This window comes from Aotus nancymaae, unplaced genomic scaffold (assembly GCF_030222135.1).
Source record: "Aotus nancymaae isolate 86718 unplaced genomic scaffold, 86718_ANA_hifiasm-v0.15.2.pri h1tg000010l, whole genome shotgun sequence".
NCBI classification, from domain to species: domain Eukaryota; kingdom Metazoa; phylum Chordata; class Mammalia; order Primates; family Aotidae; genus Aotus; species Aotus nancymaae.
In genome coordinates this window covers 66,949,200-66,967,589 of record NW_026988421.1, presented here as the reverse complement: position 1 = coordinate 66,967,589, position 18,390 = coordinate 66,949,200, and the positions used below count along the sequence as shown (strand labels likewise).

General features: G+C 45.1%; 1 long non-coding RNA gene across 3 annotated transcripts in view; it reads right to left on the bottom strand.

The window, feature by feature from the left end:
• Positions 1–18,390, bottom strand: part of LOC105726743 (uncharacterized) — a 100,094-nt gene that overhangs the window by 21,449 nt on the left and 60,255 nt on the right. For 2 of the 3 annotated variants that reach the window (XR_010341816.1, XR_002479082.2), the window contains exons 3-4: positions 14,889–15,000; positions 277–522 (exon numbers count right to left, since the gene is read on the bottom strand). This is a non-coding gene — a long non-coding RNA (uncharacterized LOC105726743). The remainder of the gene's footprint in view (positions 1–276; positions 523–14,888; positions 15,001–18,390) is intronic. The other variant, XR_010341817.1, reaches the window with a different exon arrangement.

The following is an 18,390-nucleotide window of genomic DNA, read 5'->3' as shown; positions in this document are numbered from 1 at the left end:
ACAGGTGTGGCATGGGGAGGCAGAGGCCTGGCTCCCATGTGGTCCTTCTGCCCTAGGCTGAGGCAGCCCCTCCCAGTCCATCCTGTCCTCTCAGCTGTCCTTGATGACTCACTCACTCGCATGCTCTGAATTGCTTTGTCTGTGCCCTTGAGTTATTTAAGAACCCTGAATCTTCTTTAAATAAGGAGCCCCCGAGAATGTGCCCAATTTGCAAGCATTTTTCAAGATGGCCAGCAAAACACTGGGACCAGAGATCCCCAAAGTAAGGTAATATACCTGCATTCAGGAAGGTCAGTCCAGGCAAGACTGGCATGTGTTCATACATAAGGAAATGGTGCTTGAAGAGAGGTTCACGCCAAGTGGAAGTCTTCACCGAATCTTGGATGGCTTTCCAGATGAGAGTGTGTTTCCTCTATCAGCCTGGAAACTTTCTGGAAATTGATGTCAGATCAAGTCTCCTTCATCAGGCAAGGTGCTTGAGAGGATATTGACTAGCGCCTTCCCATCAGTCTCAGAGATCTTCTGGGGAAAAAGACCAGGTGTCTTCCTGTCAGGCTAGAGACCCCAGGGTTGGGAACTATTGCTCCTATCAGATTAAAAATCTCATGAAGCAGATATCTATCCGAGGGCAGGGCCTTGCCTCCCTGTCCTTTGCTGGATAGCCCCCCAGGACCCTGCAAAAAGATAAAGCCTGGCCCCTACAGCAGCCTCTTTGCATCTCTACCTCCTTTGGGGGGCTTCAAATGTGCCCCAAACTTGTGCCAGGGCTTGGGAAGAGTGAGGTTAGTGCCAAATGGGGGGAAGGACAATCCCTGCTCTCAGGAGCACACATAGGCATTTCAACATGGCAGTGGCACTAATCCACACAGAGCAATGGCAAGAGAGGGGAGGGGACTAGAGTGAACACGTAGGGAGTGCTCACCTTGTGGCAGCAAGGGGCATGTACATAACCTGTTCTGTTATCCCACATATGAACTCATAATCCCAGGAGGTAGATAATATTTCCCCATTTTGCAATGGGGAAGAACTGGAGGCCCAGAGAGGTAAAGCAATTTTCTCAAAGTCACACAGCCATTTGGTGGTAGAACTGGGAATGAAAGAGTCTATCCTGTTCTAAAGTCCAGGCTATTTCCACCATACCCAATTGCCACCTCAGATAAGTAAAAAAAAAAAGCCTCATGAGTAGAGGGAGGGGAAGATGAGGAATACGGAGTGAGAATGGAGGAGTTGACTTTCCTGGGAGCTTCTGCTGAACCTCAAATGCAGGAAAGATTTGGAGAGGCCAAAGACCTTCTGAGGATCTTGTGATGGTGAAGCTGGGAAGAGCCCCACTTCTGAACCCCATCTGCATCTTCCCTGGATATGAAAAGTGGAGAGTCCTCAGGCCTAGTGAGGGACCATGCACATAAATTCAGTTGTGCCTCAAAAATGCCACCTATTGGCAGGGCACGGTGACTCACACCTGTAATCCCAACACTTTGGGAGCCTCAGATGGGCAGATCACTGAAGGTTGGGAGTTTGAGACCAGCTTGGCCAACATGGTAAAACCCCATCTCTACTGAAAATACAAAAATTAGCTGAGTGTGGTGGTACATGCCTGTAATCCCAGCTACTCAAGAGGCTGAGGCACAAGAATTGCTTGAACCTGGGAGGCAGAGGTTGCAGTGAACTAAGATCACACCATTGCACTTCACCCATGGTGGCTGAGTGAGACTCCATCTCAAAAAAGAAAAAAAAATGCCACCTCCTGATAATATTTTATGTTAGGCTGACTTCTGATGGATACTAGGTTGTTCCACTGTTGAGACAAGATCCCCATCATCACGATCATTAGCACTGTTAATAATTCCAAAGAATTGGAAACAACTTGAATATCCATCCACCAGAGGATGTAGATGATTCAGATGTAGAATATGTAGAATGCTATATGTAAGGCTGGTTGCCTCGCTGGGAGCCGAATGGACACGCCCTTCTCTCTCCGCGCCTGAGAACTACATCACCATTCTGAGCGCATTACTCAGCATTTGCCCTTTCCACGCAGGCTCCCCGTACCCATTTCCGCACTCCAATCTCAGTCCTGCACCCGCCAAAATTTTGAAAAAGCCCACCAAAGACCTGCCCTATGGCAGCTTCCCCTGTACGTCCTCAACCAGCCCCTTGCCAGTGCCCAGTCCCTTCATAACCAATGAAACTACCTCCTCTTTGTTTCCCCGCAGCCGATCAACTACCTCCACTCCCTATAAAACCCCATGCCCCAAGAAGAGAAGCACGACTTCTTTGGCCCCTTTCCAGGACCATAGAACCTCGCCCAGGAGCTGAATAAATTGGCTTTTAATTTCCTTACTCCGGTCTCTGTTTCCTCCTTTAACTCGATGAGAAATCTTACACTATACAGCATGCATTTCTCAAATAAATGAAGTAGCTCCTGCTGGGTGCAGTGGCTCACACCTGTAATCCCAGCACTTTGGAAGGCCGAGGTGGGCAGATCACGAGGTCAAGAGATTGAGATCATCTTGGTCAACCTGGTGAAACCCTGTCTCTACTAAAAATACAAAAATTAGCTGGGCGTGGTATTGCGCACCTGTGGTCCCAGCTACTCGGGAGACTGAAGCAGGAGAATTGCTTGAATCTGGGAGATGGAGGTTGCGGTGAGCCAAGATCACACCATTGCACTCCAGCCTGGGCAACAAGAGTGAAACTCCATTTCAAAAAAAAAAAAAAAATGAAGTATCTCCATGGGCAAGACATGGCTAAATCTCCAAGACATGCTGCTGAGTGAAAAAAAGACAACTTGCATGTTGATATATTTCATGTGATATTATTTATGTAAAAAGAGAAAGTGCCAGGCTGGATGTGGTAGCTTATGCCTGTAATCCTAGCACTTTGGGAAGCTGAGGTGGGAGGATCACTTGAGGCCAGGAGTTCAAGACCAGCCCAGGCAACACAGTGAGACCCCATCTCTAGAAAAACTAAAAAAAAAAAAAAAAAAAACAAAAACTAGCCAGACCTGGTGACATGTGCTTATATTTCCAGCTACTTAGAAGGCTGAGGCAGGAGGATCGCTTGAACCCAGGAGCTCCAGGTTACAGTGAGCTATGCTCATACCACCACACTCCAGCCTGCAACAGAGAGAGTACCTGTCTCAAAAAAAAAAAAAAAAGAAAAGCAGAAATGGCCAAAGTGCTTTCAATGGCTACATATTGTACTTAAAGGGTCTGCAAAATATGCATCAAGCTGATAATAGTTGTTACCTCTGATTGGGGGCAGTTGTTACCAAATGGGAGCATCGAAGGGGACTGCAGGTTTTACAGGTGCCCACCTGTCCAGTATGCCCAGGATGGCTTCTGTCTTCTCTGTTGGGGGTGTAACTAACAACAACACTGCCTTTAACTCCCCAAAGCGCTCGGTTTTGGTGATAAATTATATAATAACCCTACTTATCTGCAATGTTTAATTTTTACACTAAGAATGTATTAATTCATCACTTGTGTCATTTCTAGTAATGCATTAGGTAGAAGGTAAAGTCCTCCTCCAGTCCTCCAGGCTCCCAGCCCCATTCCTCAGAGGTGAATATTGGTAACAGTTTTCTAATGTCCTTCCTGAAACTATAAATCCATATTTAACCACATAAGCTTCAAACAGAGAAAGAGACATGTGATTATTCAGTATGCGCTGTTCTAAAACTTGTTCTTTTCACTTAATTTTGTCTATATCAGGATCATCAGGCAAACCTAATTCACTGGATCCTCAGGGCCCACCAACAGAGGTGCAGATTCAGTGGGTTGGCAGTGGGGCCCACAGACGTGTTTCTGACAGGCTTTCTAGGTGACTCTGGTGACAATGGTCCATGGACTCCATGCTAACTTTTGTCCACAGAACAAACATTCATTTGTTTGTTCAATAAACATTCTGGACCCAGGCTCTGGGTTTGGCCCAGGCTAAGCTTGGCACTCAGCAGAGAACACAGTGGAGGCCCTGCCTCTGGGCACAGCCTTGGGTCTACTTCCAGTGGGACCAGCCATCACTGGCAACAGTGATTGCCACTATAGTAGTCAGCTGCAGTGGTTACGGGCATGGGCACTGGAGTCAGATAGACCTAATCCCGGCCTGTTCTTTTTCTATGTGACCTTGGGAAAAGTACTTAGCCACTATCTGCCTCAGTGACCTCATCTGTAAAATGGACACAATAATCCTCACATCACATGATGGACACTCAATAAATTGCAGCCACTATTATTAATAATAAACTAATTATAAGTAATAAATATGGTTAACATTAAAACTCATGTGACATTCTTGCCAAAAATGTTTAAACTGAGTTCAATTGTGACAAAACAGACAAATCCAAACTCAAAGACATTCCCCAAAACTGGCCTATATGCTTCAAAAATGTCAACGTCATAAATTTTTAATTTTGTTTGTTTGTTTGTTTAGACAGAGTCTTACTCTGTTGCCCAGGCTGGAGTGCAGTGGTGCAATCTTGGCTCACTGCAACCTCCACCTCCCAGGTTCAAGCGATTCTCCTGCCTCTCAGCCTCCCAAGTAGCTGGGACTACAGGCACCCGCCACTATACTCAGCTAATTTTTGTAGTTCTAGTAGAGATGGGGTTTTACCATATTGGCCAGGGTGGTATTGAACTCCTGACCTTGTAATCTACCCACCTTAGCCTCCCAAAGTGCTGGGATTATAAGCATGAGCCACTGCGTGGGGCCCCCCCAAAATTTTTTTAAAGGCAGAACTGTTCTACATTTAAAAAGACTAAAGAGACATCCAACTTAATGCAAAGTGTGTCCCAAGATTGGATTATCAATTTTAAAAATACATATATCTGTAAAGAATATTATTGGGATAACTGGGGAGTACGAATATCAACTTATATTACATGGTAGCAACGTTAAATTTCTTGAGTGTGGTAACTGCACTGTGCAAATGTCCTTGTTCTTAGGAGATATGTGCTGAAATATTTAGAAATAAAGTGTCATAATGTCTACAGGTAACTCTCAAGTGATTCAAAAAATTGTGTGTGTAGTGGTGGGAGAGAAAAAAGAGAAACAGAAAGAGACAGAGAGAGAGAATATGTAGCAAAATGTTAACAATTGGTATATGAGGTGAATATATAGGTGTTCCTGGTCTAGTCTTCCCATTTATTTTATACATTTGAAATTGTAAAAACTAAAAAATTATGAAAAGTGAAATACAATGGTTTTAAAAAATAATAGGGGCCACATGCAGTGGCTCACACCTGTAATCTCAACACTTTGAGAGACAGAGGTAGACAGATCATTTGAGGTCAGGAGTTCAAGACCAGCCTGGCCAACATGGTGAAACCTCATCTCTCCTCAAAATTCAAAAATTAGGCCAGGCACAGTGGCCCATGCCTGTAATCCCAGCATTTTGTGAGGCCGAGGCGTGTGGATCACTTGAGGTCAGGAGTTCAAGACCAGCCTGGCCAATAAGGTGAAACTCCATCTCTACTAAAAATACAAAAATTAGTCAGGCGTGGTGGCACGTGCCTGTAGTCTCAGCTACTGAGGAGGCTGAAGCAGGAGAATCACTTGAACCCAGGAGGTGGAGGTTGCAGTGAGCCAAGATTGTGCCACTGCACTCCAGCCTGGGCAACAGAGCAAGACTTAAAAAAAAAAAAAAAAGCCAGGTGTGGTTGTGGACAGCTGTCATCTCAGCTACTCGGAGGCTGAGACAAGAGAATCGCTTGAATCCGGGAGGCAGAGGTTACAGTGAGCCAAGATCACGCCACTGCACTCCAACCTGGGGGACAGAGCAAGACTCCCTCTCAAAAAAAAAATAATAGGTAGGGTAGTGGTAAATTTGGGAAGAAGGGAGTAACTGGGTGGGGAGCTCACTGGAGAAGGTTGTCCTATTTCTCAACCTCAGTATTTGGGAGGATTTTTGAAACGGCAATCTATTATTTCTCTTCTTTTGTGTGTGCATGCTATGTGTCAATAAAAAGTTGATTTAGAATAATCATCATAATAAACCATTCTTCGCAATATCCCATCCTCTGATCTGTCTGGAATGTGAGACAGGCTAGGGGGCGGGGAGAGAGAAGGCTGGGGCTGGGCCCCACATTGTGACTGCGGTGCCATCTCAGGGAAGGGCAATGAGGCCTGAGTTGAGGACAGCCTGCCCCCAGGCTGACCCCTTGGGGAGGACGCAGGCTGCTTCCAGGAGGTGCCCTGTCCCACCCCTCAGAGCCGTGCCTGACTTCTGCTGCCAGCCCCTCCGGCAGGAGGTTGGCCTTGACTCCACACTCCTTGGGATTCTGCGTTCTCCTCAGCACAGTTCTTGTCAGCCCTGTGGGCCCAGATAGATGTGGGATTAATGAGGCATGTCTTCTGGTGTGAGAACTAAGTTGAGGGGTCACATTTTCCTCTCCTTGCATTGTTTCCCTATGTACTTGATCTGATCTGCTTCACTAGCTGGAGACATGAACATGATCACATCCTTATATTTTGCAGATTAATTGCCAGAGTCCTCATTGCCTCAATTAATAGGCATGATAGCAATTGCTAACATTTACACAGCGCTTACTACATGCCAGACCCTGCTCTAAGTATTTTATATGTATATAACTCATTTAATACTCACAACAACTCTCCAAGGCAGATAATATTTTTAAAATCCGTTTTAGAGATACGGGAACAGAGGCATAAGAGAAGTAAATAGTTTGCCCAGACAGGACTGGCTATATAATTTGCAGGGCTCAGTGCAAAATGAAAATGCGGGGCCTGTCCAGGCACTGTGGCTCATGCCTGAAATCCCAACACTTTGGGAGGATGAAGTGGGAGGATTGCTTTAGTCCAGGAGTTTGAGACTAGCCTGGGCAATATAGGGAGACTCTGTTGCTACAAAAAAAAAAAAAAAAAAAAGTTCTTTTTAATTAGCCAAGTGTGGTGATGCATGCCTGTAGTCTCAGCTACTCAGAAAGGCTGAGGTTGCTGGGTGTGGTGGCTCACACCTGTAATCCCAGCATTTTGGGAGGCTGAGGTGAGCAGATCACTTGAACTCAGGAGTTTGAGAACAGCCTGGGCAACATGTCAAAACCCCATCTCTACAAAAAAAAAAAAAATACAAAAAATTAACTGGGCATGGTGGCACATGCCTGTGGTCTCAGCTACTTGGGGACTGAGGCAGGAGGATTGCTTGAGCCCAGGAGGTTGAGGCTGCAGTGAGCCAAGATTGCAGCACTGCACTCCAGCCTGAGTGACAGAGCAAGACCCTGTCAAAGAAAGAGAGAGAGAACGAGAGAAAAAGAGAATGAGAGAGAGAGGAAAGAAGGGAGGAAGGGAAGGAGGGAGGGAAGGAAGGAGAGAATAGGGAGACCTTCTTCAAAAATTACTAAGATTTTCAAGACACCAAACTTCAAGCCAAGCATAGGGATCTATTTAAGGTCAGGGCCCTGTGAGACTACACAGGTCTGCACATTTACAAAGCCAGGTCTGTATACAAGGTAAACCAGTAAGTAGCAAAGCAGGAATGTGAACCGAAGCCATCTGGCTCCAAAGCCCATTCTCCTAACCACTGGGCTGTATTACCTCTACCTCTTAGGATCTCCCTTCCCTCACTTCCTCCAAACTGTCCACAAACCAGAGAGCTTACTCTTTTCATCAGGATCTGCTGCTTTCTAAAAGCCGGATGCAGAACTGAACAGTCTTATCAGTCAGCTACCACAAGAGGTCACTGTCGAACACTGATCCTGCACAGTTTGACCCCCCACCTCCGTATCTACCAGCAAGTGACATTCTTGTGCTCCAGATGCCTGGACTCACAGCATAGTGGAGCCCCACTGTGCGCTCCAGTCTACGATTCCTTTATTTCACACTCCTACGTGCAGCCACAGTTCCCACAGCATGGAATGCCTGGGTCCAGGAGCATCTCTTCCCTGCCACATGCTGGGCTGGCGCCAGCCCCCACAACAACCATCTAAACCTGGTATCAGCTCACCTATTCCCACTCCTCATTTCCTGATTGTGAGCTCCCCTCTGAGGTCCCTTCTACCCTTTCATGCCAAAGGGTCTCAGAGAGACTGACTCAGTTCATCAGAAAGGCTCCAGTAACCTTATACCCCAACAGAGAAGGTTCAGTCAGGGTCTTGACCTCAGTCCTGCCAGGCCCCTATGAAATATCCCAACCTCTATGACCAGCTCTGCACATCCAAACCTGCTTAGCATCACAGCATTTCTTGTCACAGCCCTTTCCCAGAGCAATGCATTTGTCTACTTACCTCAAAGTTGCATAACTAAGAGTGGAAACATTGTTTATTTGCCAGAAAATTCTAGTTTTGTCTTACTAGGTGCTCCATTGCTCAGTTTAACATCACTGATATATCAGTGTCACACCAGATACTTTCTTAACAACATGGGTGGCTGAAAGGGGTTGGATAATGAGACTTTAAAGAAGTGCAGAGGCTACATGATTGGAGGGGCAGAGCTGCTGACACTGGGTTACTGTTACCACTATAGCCTCTTTCATGCCCCATGGCTGGCAAAGCTTGGGGATGTCAGAAGTACTCTGGGGACCTTGGGCATCTCTGCAATGAGGCTGACACCACCCAGAATTCCCTCTATATTAGAAATGTCTTTGGCTGCAGGTAACAGAATACCCAGCCAACAGTGGCCTCAACAAATAGAGATTTATTCTTTTCACATAACAGAAGTCTAGAGGTAGAATGGTTACTGGCATTCGTTAACAGCTGGTCAGGACTGGTGTCACTACAGTTCTCTTGGTCTTTCCTTCATAGAGACTGCAGGAGCTCCAGCCTTCAAGTCTTCATTCAAGGCAGCAAGGAGAAAGGGCAAGAAGGGGCAGGACCAGCAACATCCAATGTCTTCTGTGAGGAAAGGAAAAGACTTCATAGAGCCTGGCTGAGGTTTCAGCTTATGCCTTATTGGTCTGAGCTGTGCCATCTGGCCTTCCTTAGCTGCAAGGGAGTCTGGAAAAGTGAATTTCTTGTCTGGGGCTAGGCACATTTTCACCACGAACAGAAGTGGAATGTTGAAAGCAAAGAGGAAGAGGAAGATGCCATACCTTTCCTCTGACAGTCATCTCAGCTGCCACAGGGCCCCTGGCCCCTTCCCAGGGACCCTCACAGGGAAGCCACCCCAGGGACCCTCACAGAGGAGCCTCTGTGGCCATCTCAGTGCCACAAACAAGAATGGCCCACCCAAGGAGCCTGATTTCCCCTAAGCCCCAAGGCACTGCTGCTGGCTTTCTCCTTCAGTGATTAATGGTGCTCTGCCAAGCTGGGGAGGCAGCTAATTAGCTATAGACTGATTAAGGACAAGGCAGGCAAAGTCCCAGACATGATAAATGCGAACTTTCCATCTTCCTTTCCCCTCCACCCCCAGTCCTGCCACCACCAGCTGAAGTCAAGCCTGAGGTCCCCCTCACAGTCTGCCTGCATGGGGGGCCCAGCAGATGTCACCCCAAGCACAGTTCACAAGGCCTAGCACCCACCAGGGCATCGTGTAACAGGAATGGCCATGCTAGGTTTTTCTTCAGGGCTCAACTTCTCTTGCAGCCTTTTGCCAACCTCCGTGCTCTGGAGCAGGCCTGGGACCAGACATGGGATTTCTCAAACAAACCAAGCCCCTGCCCTAAAGAATCAAATCCAAGGAGGGCTAAGCACAGCAGGACCTGGAATCTCTGGGCAAGGCTCCATGGAGGGGATTTAGGTGGATTTTGTGCATCAAGAGGGGCACTGCAGAGAGGGGAGGCCCCTGCACAGCTGTGGAGGAGAAATGAACAGGCCACAGTCCTGGGGCAGCGGAGAGTAGAGACAGGCCCAGAGTAGGTGAGGATGAGCTCAGAGTAGATAAGGACAGATGGGAAACACGGGCTTAGGTGTGGTGTACCCCAGCTGTTTCCACCCTCAGTTCCTCCAAGACATGCATCATACATATGCAAAATCCCCCCGGGCAACCCCCAGTTAGGCCCCCTCCACCTCCAGCCATGATGCCTTGCCTGTATCTCCCAGCCCAGCAAGCACATCCAGGTGCAGGCAATTCCATCCCACAGCAGCCTGGGCTGAGGTCTGGTGGAAACGAGCTCTCTGACACATGAATCTTGTACAAGATAAGGCTGTGATAGGGACAAAGGATACATTTCAGCAACAGATAACAGAAATTCAGTGAGCATGCCTTCTCAGTTCTATTTCCTCCCAGGAGACACACATAGGAAGCGGCAGAGCCAAACGCCTGTCCAGGGGAGGCTTGGGAAGCACCCCCCCTCCCCTCGTTTTGCCTGGTTCACTCTTACCCAGTCCTTGGGTCTCAGCTCAAGCATCACTTCTTTGGAGAAGCCTCCCCTGACCCCTCAGATTAGATCAGATTCTGTTTCCCTTTGTCAAGTGTATCAAGTTTACATTAATGTATTTAAGTGACCATTTGTCTTTAGTCTTATACATTCAATCAGCAAATATTAATGGAGCCATGAACTGGGCTAAGGTCTGGGGATACCATGAGACATGAGCCTGCCCTCCTGGAGCTTATGGTCTAGGCAGAAGACCCAGTAAGAGTTCACTCTAACACCAAAAGTGACACATCCCCCAGCACCAGCAGAACACAACTCATGCATCAAAGCTATGCCAGTAGCAAACCACACCCACAGGCCACCCCTGGGAGGCACTGCTTTGGGAACTATCCCCAGTGTGCACTTTACTTGTTACTAATAATGAAATCCCCTGTTAAATCCTCCTTGGTTGTGGTCAGCAGGCTGTCACCTGACAAGTGATGGAACCCATCACTGTGTGGGTAACAATTTGAAATCACAATCCCCACCCCTTGTCTCAATCCAAGACATTCTGGAAGAATTATCTCAGCTTCAGAGTTTTCCATGGAGTTGTTCAACTTCTCCTTCTGCATAGACCTCGCTCTCAGACTGGGGTGGTAGTTCCTATATGGGAACTACCTGAAAGCCTTCCCCAGTAAGATTCCTGCATGCAAATCCTGAATCTGTTTCTTGGCGAACCTGACCAAAAAAAACAAGTGAGAGCTGAAATCCACCCTGGTGTGTGACTGCCTGTGTCTGGAGGAAGAGACTGCTTTTTCTAATCTGCATAATAATGCCCTCTGATAACCTGGTGGTAGCCCGGCCCAGCCCCACCCACCCAGCCTGGCATGTGGACCAGGGATACAAGCCAGTGCCAGAAAGACCTTGGCACAGGAGAGGGGAAGGAATAGATCCTTGCAGCCAAGTGATTTAGAAGACTCCAGAGGAGAGTATATCTGCAGTAAGAAGCCCACCAGCCCCTGGAGTTTGATTCTAGCTGATTAAGAGGCACCCAGGGCCTGTATTTCAGCAAGACAACCAAGAAATAAGCCAGGGGAAATTGTTAATCTGTGTGCCTGGGAGTCCCAACAATGCAGTTCCAGACCAGCCCCAAACATCATCCTAATTCAGACCGACTGTGTGGGAACTTGCCTGGGTGGGAGCGGGAGGAGGGAGTGGGGGAAGTGGGAAGGAATTAGGCTTGCACAAACTTAGTAATTGAAATCATTAATAGCAGTAAAATAAGTTGTCTATCCTACATGTAATTTGTAGTAATGTTTCGTTACTGAGATTAATTTCTAGTAATGAAATACTAATTAAACCATTTATTGAGTAATGTATTTGCTTGGTGGTGTTTTATGGGTGTTCACTTATAAATATTTTAATTACTTTTGCTAAGTAATTAGAATTTACTAAATATTTCCAAACTATTTATTAATTTCTAGCAATTCTCAGCCAACCCACGAGTAATTGTTTTACTTTACATCAGTAATTAAAGTCTTTTTTAAAAAACTTTGAGTGAAAAGGACAGAAATGAAGACTTGTCTGTTCTATTCACATGAGGCTGGTGGGTTATGGCAAAAAAATAAAATAAAATAAAAGTTACTCATGATCCAGCATTACTCAAACACTATTAACATTTTTATTTATATTTTTACAGACTTTTCTTATGGGCACATGTACTATTTTTTCAAGGTTGAGATCATATTAACTACGTGTATTCAGGATGCCAAACTTTGCCAATTTTTATATCATAGTTTCTATTCTATTAAAATACCAAACTGTTCTAGAGGAGCAGTCTCTTTACAACTTTAAGAGAGTTTCCAAAAGCAATACTTACTTTTTCTACCTCTAAGCACTACTATGTATCAGACACTATGTAAAGTAATGTATACACTCTACCTGTAACCTTCACAACATGGCACTATAATCTAGAGCAGTAACCTGCGTACAACTGGGTGTCCACATGGTGCAGTCTCAGCAAAAAGTCACCTTTAATGAAATAATGTTCTGGGAGAAAAAAAAAATACTGAAATAGAGGAATTTATCTACTTTTATCAATAAAAATAGAATCATAATGAATATACTGTCCTGGAATCTGCTCTTCTCACGTAAAATATTACAACCATCTTTCCCTATCAATAAATATGAGACCGGGTGTGGCAGCTCATGCCTGTAATCCCAGCACTTTGGGAGTCTGAGGCGGGTGGATCACCTGAGATCAGGGGTTTGAGACTAGCCTGACCAACATGGAGAAACCCCATCTCTACTTAAAATACAAAAAAATTAGCTGGGCATGGTGGCGCATGCCTGTAATCCCAGCTACTCAGGAGGCTGAGGCAGGGGAATCGCTTGAACCTGGGAGGTGGAGGTTGCAGTGAGCTGAAATCATGCCATTGCACTCCGGCCTGGGCAACAAGAGCAAAACTCTGTTTCAATGTATATGTGAGACAGCAGCAGTGTCCTTTTCAATAGATGTGTAGTATTCTATGAAGTTACCTTCATTTATTATCCAATCTCTAATTGCTGGATATTTTGGTTGTTTTCAGTTGTTCATGATTATGAACAAAACTATCATGGTTTTTATTATATCCTGATCTTTGTGCACTTGTCCAACTATTTTCTTAGAACACATTCATAGAAGTGGAATTGCTGGGATAAAGTGTATGAATATTTTTAAGACTTTTGATACTGCCCAAATGCCTCAAGAAAGATCAGAAAAATTTATACTCCCACCAGTAGTGTTAAAAGTCTTGTTTCACTGCACTGTGTATGACTATTATTATTATTGTTGTTGTTATGTTGAAACAGGGTCTCACTCTACTGCCCAGGCTGGAATGCAGTGGTGTAATCACAGCTCATTGCAGCCTCGAACCTCCCACCCCCTTTCAAGCAATCTTCCCACCTCAGTGTCCTGAGTAGCTGCGACTACAGGTGCACACCACCATACACAGCTAATGTTTGTATTTGTTGTAGAGATGGGGTTTTGCCATGTGGCTCCGGCTGGTCTCAAACTCCTGGGCTCAAGCAATCCATCCACCTTGCCTCCCAAAGTGCTGAGATTACAGGCATGAGCCACTGTGCCCAGTTGATTGTTATTATTTTAAATCTATGTCACTTGTTTTAACTCCCTAGTCTAAGCAGAGAGGTGGCCCAGAAAAACATTCTGAATCAGAAAGTCTCACAACCCATTTCCCATGATGAATCAATGGTTGGCTGGCAGAAGACCTATAGGCTATGTCTTCATAACTTAAATAGCATCAAAATCTCAAGATGTATAAAACTGGTTTCTACCATACCATTCGCCTTTGCCCCACAATCTCCTTTCCCCAGGAGCTCTGCTTCTCTGAGGGCATCGCCAAGGCACAGGTGGCTCGGCTCCTCGCTGGCAGACACCTGCCCTGTGTGTTGGCAGAATAGGCACCTATCATTGGACTCTCTCTTTAGCTCTTGACAAAATATCTCCCCCACCAGCGTGGCACAGCACATTGAACATCTACCATTGGTGGCATACACTAAGCAGTTTCCTAAACATTCAGAGGTTAGCCCAGGTGACATTTTATGAGCTAATAAGTGTTTTGGAGGCTCTCCCATCTTCTTTCTGAAGCTCCCCTCTCACCTACTGCCAAGTGACCCAGTGTCTCTGGCCATCTGAATGCCAGACTCTAGCCCCCTTTTCCCTCCTCTGACACACACCTGTAGTCCTTTTTTTAATAAAAGAGAGAAACACCTTCCTTCTCCAAACAAAGCACGAAGATTTTTTAGACAGGAGATATTTCAACAACTCCTCTGGTAGTTGAAAGAGAGAGGAGGCAAAGAGCAAGAGTGACTTGGGAGGAGGCTTAGGATAGAGACAGAACAGGAACAGATGCAGCTGCCTCGTTCCCTGCAAGATTCTCGAAGTAGGGCACACTGCTGGTGCCCAATCTGAGTTTGTTGCTTCTCCAAAAAATGGATAATTCCCACAGGCATGTCCCTATGGTGACACCTTCCATTATTTCCTTTAGTTTTTTAATTTTTTTTAGGAGTCTGGCTCTGTCGCCAAGGCTGGAGTACAATGGCAGGATCTTGGCTCACCGCAACCTCCACCTCCCAGGTAAAAGTGATTCTCCTGCCTCAGCCTCCCGAGTAGCTGGGATTACAGGCATGCGCCACCACACCCAGCTAATTGTTTATTTTTAGTAGAGACGGGGTTTCTCCATGTTGGTCGGGCTGGTCTCAAACTCCCGACCTTAGCCTCAGCCTCCCAAAGTGCTAAGATTAGAGGCATAAGCCATCAGGCCTGGCCATATTTTCTTTACTTTCTGCATCCATTTTTCCTCTCTTTCCAGAAAGTGCCAGATCTCAGGCACCTTCCCAGGCTCTCAAAAGGCCCAGGAGATGGGAGGAGAGGGACGAGGGCCCTGAGAACTGCTGCCAATCCCCAGAGAGTTCAGGGAAACAAGGCCCAGCTCCTCTTAGCAGAAATCCCCTTTCCCCTTGAATCAGAAAAGCATTAATTTTATCATTGCTAACATCTATTAGATCCTTACAATGTCACGAGCCCTCTGTTAAGCACTTCACACACATGATATCACTTAAATAATATATTTCTCCTTACCTATCTGATGAGAAAGTGAGACTTGTAGAGTTTAAGTGAGACACGTCAGGATCAGTATCCAGGTAACTCTTTTTCCAGAGCCAAAGCCTTCAGTGCCATCTTCTGTTGTCTTCTAGAGTAAGTGATCCGTAAACGCAAGTTGAAAAAAGGAAAAAAGAAAGAGGGCAGAAGGAAACTTTATGTCATTGTAATGCAGAGAAAATAGCATCATTTGCCATAAATAGAAGGTAATATTAACATAAAGACATTATGATTACAATTTAAAATGTTGGTCTACATGTCACCTAAAGTCACTGTTTCTATTCTTAAGAAACACTGGAACATTTGATCTGTGAGGTCCATTTCTAGCACACAACTCTATAATTTCCAAGGATCAAATAAGCTATTTTCTTAAGAAAAACTTCCATGGACCTTGGATGCATGGGTAATAAAATCCTAAGGGCAGATGCTGAGTCTTATTTATCTCTATATTCTCCATAAGCATTTAGTACAACATCTGGCCCAGGTGGATGTGTAGAAGATTAATTATAAATTCCCTTCCCCTCTCTAAGTATTGATGTTCCAATCCAGAGAATAAAAGGGCAGGACTAGGTGATCCTGAAGGGTGCTTTTTGCTCTGCAAGGCACTGGTCCACTGAACCTAAGTGGTCCTTTCCTTATTGGTTCTCTGGCTTTCTGCTTCATCAGTCCTGTGGTTGGCAAAATTCTAAAGATGGTTCTCCAAGACTCCCGTACCCTGGTTATTCAACCAAACACTAATCTAGGTACTGCTGTGGAGAATTTTTTTAAGACAGGGTCTCACTCTGTTGCCCAGGCTGGAGTGCAGTAGCACAATCTCAGCTTACTGCAACCTTGGCCTCCTAGCTCAAGCCATTCTCCTACCTTAAGCAGCCTCCTGAGTAGCTGGGACTACAGGCACATACCACCATGCCCGACTAATTTTTGTATTTTTATAGAGATGAGGTTTCACCACGTTGCCCAGGCTTGTCTCAAACTCCTGGGCTCAAGCAATCCACCCACCTTGGCCTCCCAAAGTGCTGGGATTACAGGTGTGAGCCACCATACCCAGCCAGAATTTTTCAGGTATAATTAAAGACTCAAGTCAGTAGACTTTAAGATAGAGAGATCAGCTGGTTGGGCTTAATCCAATAAGGCAAGTTAAAAGCAGAGAATTTTCTCCAGCTGGTAGCAGAAAAAGAAGTCAGAAGACTTCGATGCATGGGGAATTCTCTGTTGCTGAGATTAAGGGGGCCACATGGAAGGATCTGAGCATGGCCTCCATAGGCTGAGAGTGACCCCCTAGCCAGCGATAAGATGAGGACCTCAGCCCCACAGTTACCAGGAACTGAATCTGCCAACAACCTGAATGAGGTTGGAAGTGGATTCTTCCCCAAAGCCTCCAAGAAGATCCCAGCCTGGCCAACATCTTGATTTTGGCCTTGTGAGATCCAGAGCAGAGAACTCAGATAAGCCACCTGGACTTCTGACCCACAGAGCTGTGAGATAATAAACCAGTGTTACTTTCAGCTCTGTGGTTGTGGTCATCTGTTATGCAGCAGTAGAAAGTGAGTGCAATTCCCTATCCTATTCCTACCAACCCATGCTCCTTCTCAGAACTCCCTAACATTTAGCAACATGCACCTCACTTCTAGGGCAAATAACAATGATAACGATAATGATCTGAAAATCAGTGTTGGGAATCTTTAGCTTAGGCTTTTTTTGTGTTGTTTTTTTTTTTTTTTTTTTTTTTTTTGACAATTTTGTGTAGGTCTAACGAGGAAGTATTAAGTATTGAATTTCCACTGTGTTTCAAGGTCCTCCATTGGAACATATAATTTGGAGCTAAAATTGTGAATAGACAGGGTAAGTGGGAGCACGGGAAAAGTGGAAGAACAGTATGCTTTGGAGATGCTTAATAGACTTAGTAGAAGAAGTGAAACTTCAAGGTGGAATACACTGCAAATTGGCAGAGAGAGGGGAAGGAAAAGAGATATTCTAGGTCGATGAGGTAGCCCAAAGAAACAGAAGTAGAAATGAGAATGACGTTGTCCAAAGTTGATTCCTGAGGGCAGGCCAGGTTTCTCCAGCCTTATGATTGGAAACTAGCTACGATGCCATGCTGTCAGTTGATAATGTTAGGGAAATAGATGAACAGTGTGTTTTTAGTGAGGAATGGAGGATGTGTTAGTCTCGGACAGAGAAAGGTGAAAAGTCTTTAGCAAAAGATCTGGAAGGAGGAGTGGAAGAGGAACAAAACAAAAGAAAACATAGGAAACTTTGCTATGAAACAGATTCAAGTTATGGTATGGAAATGAAGCCCAGAAGGAAGGGACAAAGACTGAGGTTCATGCCTGTGTCCCCACCCATACCACCATGGAAGGGATGGAGAAGAGATAAACCATCAGCCTCTGAGCCTTGCATGAACCATCAGATCATATAGGCGGAAGCCTGGACCTTGAATAGATAGGCTCGCTACAAGGAAATGCCCATGTTGGGATACAGGAGAATTATCATTAGAAAGATAGGTTGGGCTAGACTGTTAGTGATCTTGAAAGCCAAAGGTTTTCAGTGTTGGCTCAAACTGAAATCACCTGGGGATCTCTTAGAAATACTGATATCTAGAGCCTACCTAAAAAATTCTAATGTAATTAGCCTGGTTTGGCTGGGGTCTCAAGAGTTTTAAAAGCACCACAGATTACCCCGCTATTCTACCATGGTTGAGAACAGCAGATATAGAGTTTGGACTTTATCCAGTAGCCAGTGGAGGCCTATTCAGGATGTATCACTGAAATTATACAATGGAAAATATTGGCAAAAAAAAAAATTGGTCAAGTAAAAATAATAATAGCAAACACCAAGATAGCATTTTTTGCATCTCAGTGTTCTGGGCACTTTTCTAAGTTTGCACACACACACATTCTAAATTATCACAACAACCCTAAAAGGTAGCTACTATATTGTCCACATTTTAGAGATTGAAAACTGAGGCTCAGAAAAATTAATAGTTTGCTCATGATCACAGTGCAAGTAAATGATGGAACTGAGATTTGAATCCTGGAAGTTTGATTACAAAGTCCAAACTCTTAATTTTGCTTCTGGATATGGTAGATTGACTCATATCAGACCAACCTCCTTGTCAAAAACAACTAGGAAATCTGGTTTGAAAATGAAGAAAAGTTAACAGGGAAATGAAAACCAAGATCATGAAGGGAGATGAGAGCATTCATGTGAAGCAGACATCTGACTGCATTTTTCTCCAGAAGTAATTTGCAGATTTGCACACAAATAGCTGAAGGATCCAGAAGCTGAGCAGAGATTTCAGCAGTCTCCTAGGGCTCAGGGTGGAAAAAAAAAAAAAAAGAGTTCCGGGCTGGTATAAGTACAGGAATCTAGAAAGCACCTCCAGCTTCCATTGGGGCTTCTGATGAGTTATAGTTTTAAAGTAAGACCTAATCTTATTTCTAGAATATACAAATAAATCAGCCATTGCAAAAGCTGAAAC